At 42.4% G+C, this 3,275-nt stretch overlaps 1 non-coding gene across 1 annotated transcript; it reads right to left on the reverse strand.

The window, feature by feature from the left end:
- Nucleotides 1-1,078: 1,078 nt before the first annotated feature.
- On the reverse strand, nt 1,079-1,150 carry trnap-cgg. Its single transcript has one exon. It is a non-coding gene; the product is annotated as a tRNA-Pro (tRNA).
- Nucleotides 1,151-3,275: the final 2,125 nt, after the last annotated feature.

Genomic DNA, 3,275 nt, shown 5'->3' on the forward strand with positions numbered 1-3,275 from the left:
GCCCAGTGAGTTGCTTAGCCTGTGAAAACCACACTGGCAATGACATGGCAAAACACACTTTAAAAAAAAAAACCCACAATGCATGTGCATCAATGAGTTGACCTAGCCGTACAAAAATCAAGGACTTTAATCCAGGCATTGGACAGATGGATGACATTAAGTTTGAAAGCCCTAGCTTTAAAGTTGCTGGTTGGGTGACACTGTGCATTTCTCTATAAAAATAGACTGTCTGATAGAGCCCACTGCTTCGTTGTGACCTTCCACATGCTAAGCTCTCTTAGGCATTCTTGGGAGGCCTTAACATCAAAGGTATGATCATTTCAGCCCTTTGCAATGTTTTTGGCTATGCTGTGGTTCCGCCAGAGCTGATTTTCCAACTTCACCACACATGGTACTAAAATATGTGTCTCTAATATTTACCGAAGCTCAAGCCATTTCCGGTCCCTTAGATTTTCCACCATACAAAGTTTAGTCACAAGGCTAATCTAATTTGATTGTTACAGTTAAGACAGCATATTTAAATAGCCTGTGAAAAAACACTCCTAAGTCTAGCGCACTAATACTTTGACTCAGCAAAATTCACTTTTTAAAAATCACTCTCGAAGCCTCCGTGCCAACCCTTTAACCTATCTCCAGCAAGCTCACTGGGAATAAACTAGGCCTTAGTCTCATAGAGCCCACTGAGTTGCTTAGCCTGTGAAAACCACACTGGCAATGACATGGCAAAACACACTTAAAAAAAAAACCCCACAATGCATGTGCATCAATGAGTTGACCTAGTCTTACAAAAATGAAAGACTTTAATCCATGCATTGGACAGATGGAGGACATTAAATTTGAAATCCCTAGCTTTAAAGTTGCTGGTTGGGTGACACTGTGCATTTCTTTGTAAAAACAGACGTCAGGTTTAGGTGATTGTTACCTAAGTAAATTCCTTAAAACCTAACAAGCAAATTCTGGCTTAGATCACCAGGACAGGAAGTGTGCACTCTTGTATTGTCTGAAGTTGGACACTACTTAGCATAATCTTAAAGGAGTTTCCTCGCTCTAACATCAGTCAGAGATTTGAGGTGAAGGCGGGCTTGTCCGGGAATTGAACCCGGGACCTCTCACACCCGAAGCGAGAATCATACCTCTAGACCAACAAGCCTTTTCACACCCCCCTATAGTCCCCTTTTTACTGGACATTTGAAAGAAACAGAAGTCAGGGGCCCAGCACTTTTCAGAAAGGGCCACTAATAAATGGTGCCAGACACCTGTGGATCTAAAGTAAGGAAATGGGGCTCGTCCGGGATTTGAAACCGGGACCTCTCGCACCCTAACCAAGAATCATACGCCTAGACCAACCAGCCCGTGTTGGCAGTTTCCATTGATTGATTTTTCGATTTCTGGCTGAAGTCCACATTTGGACACCTTCTGCTAGCCGGCACGCCATTGAAGGCCGAAAGAATGCAAGCCATCTGCTCGTTGTGACCTTCCATATGCTGATATCCCTTAGGCATTCTTGAGAGGCCTTAACATCAAAGGTATAATAATTTCAGCCCATTGCATTGTTTTTGGCTATGCTGTGGTTCCGCCAAAGCTGAATCAAGGCCATGGCCAGATGGAGCATGCCGAGATTTGTGATGCTGCATCAAATGGCTTAGATTTTATTCACCTTTGAAAAGAAGCATTGGCAATGACTCATAAAAATGCACTTTTTAAAAATCGCTGTGGAAGCCGGGGCGCGCCAGCCCTTTAACCTATCTCTAGCAAATTCACTGGCTATAAACTAGGCCTTGGTCTGATAGAGCCCACTGAGTTGCTTAGCCTGTGAAAACCACACTGGCAATGACATGGGAAAACACACTTAAAAAACCCCCCACAATGCATGTGCATCAATGAGTAGAGCTAGCCGTACAAATCTCAAGGACATTAATACAGGCATTGGACAGATGGTTGACATTAAGTTTGAAAGCTCTAGTAAATTGGTAAATATTTGAGAAACATATTTTAGTACCAGATGTGGGGAAGTTGGAAAATCAGATCTGGCGGATGATCATTTCAGCGCTTTGCAATGTTTTTGGCTATGCTGTGGTTCCGCCAGAGCTGATTTTCCAACTTCACCACACATGGTACTAAAATATGTGTCTCTAATATTTACCGACGCTCAAGCCATTTCCGGTCCCTTAGATTTTCCACCCTACAAAGTTTAGTCGCAAGCCTAATCTAATTTGATTGTTACAGTTAAGACAGCATATTTAAATAGCCTGTTAAAAAACACTCCTAAGTCTAGCGCACTAATACTTTAACTCAGCAAAATGCACTTTTTAAAAATCACTCTCGAAGCCTGCATGCCAACCCTTTAACCTTTCTCCAGCAAACTCACTGGCTATAAACTAGGTCTTAGTCTCATAGAGCCCAGTGAGTTGCTTAGCCTGTGAAAACCACACTGGCAATGACATGGCAAAACAGACTTAAAAAATAAAACCCGACAATGCATGTGCATCAATGATTTGACCTAGCCTTACAAAAATCAAGGACTTTAATCCAGGCATTGGACAGATTGATGACATTCAGTTTGAAAGCCCTATCTTTAAAGTTGCTGTTTGGGTGACACTGTGCATTTCTCTGAAAAAATAGACATCTGATAGACCCCATGCTTGTTGTGACCTTCCACATGCTTAGCTCTCTTAGGCATTCTTGAGAGGCCTTAACATCAAAGGTATGATCATTTCAGCCCTTTGCACTGTTTTTGGCTATGCTGTGGTTCCGCCAAAGCTGAATCAAGGCCATGGCCAGATGGAGCATGCCGAGGTTTGTGATGCTGCATCAAATGGCTTAGATTTTATTCACCTTTGAAAAGAAGCATTGGCAATGACTCAGCAAAATGCACTTTTTAAAAATCACTGTGGAAGCCGGGGCGCGCCAGCCCTTTAACCTATCTCTATCAAATTCACTGGCTATAAACTAGGCCTTGATCTGATAGAGCCCACTGAGTTGCTTAGCCTGTGAAAACCACACTGGCAATGACATGGGAAAACACACTTAATAAAAACCCCACAATGCATGTGCATCAATGAGTAGAGCTAGCCGTACAAATCTCAAGGACATTAATACAGGCATTGGACAGATGGTTGACATTAAGTTTGAAAGTTCTAGTAAATTGGTAAATATTTGGTACATATTAGTGACACATATTTTAGTACCATGTGTGGGGAAGTTGGAAAATCAGCTCTGGCGGATGATCATTTCAGCGCTTTGCAATGTTTTTGGCTATGCTGTGGTTCCGCCAG

This window comes from Electrophorus electricus, chromosome 21 (genome assembly GCF_013358815.1).
Source record: "Electrophorus electricus isolate fEleEle1 chromosome 21, fEleEle1.pri, whole genome shotgun sequence".
NCBI lineage: Eukaryota > Metazoa > Chordata > Actinopteri > Gymnotiformes > Gymnotidae > Electrophorus > Electrophorus electricus.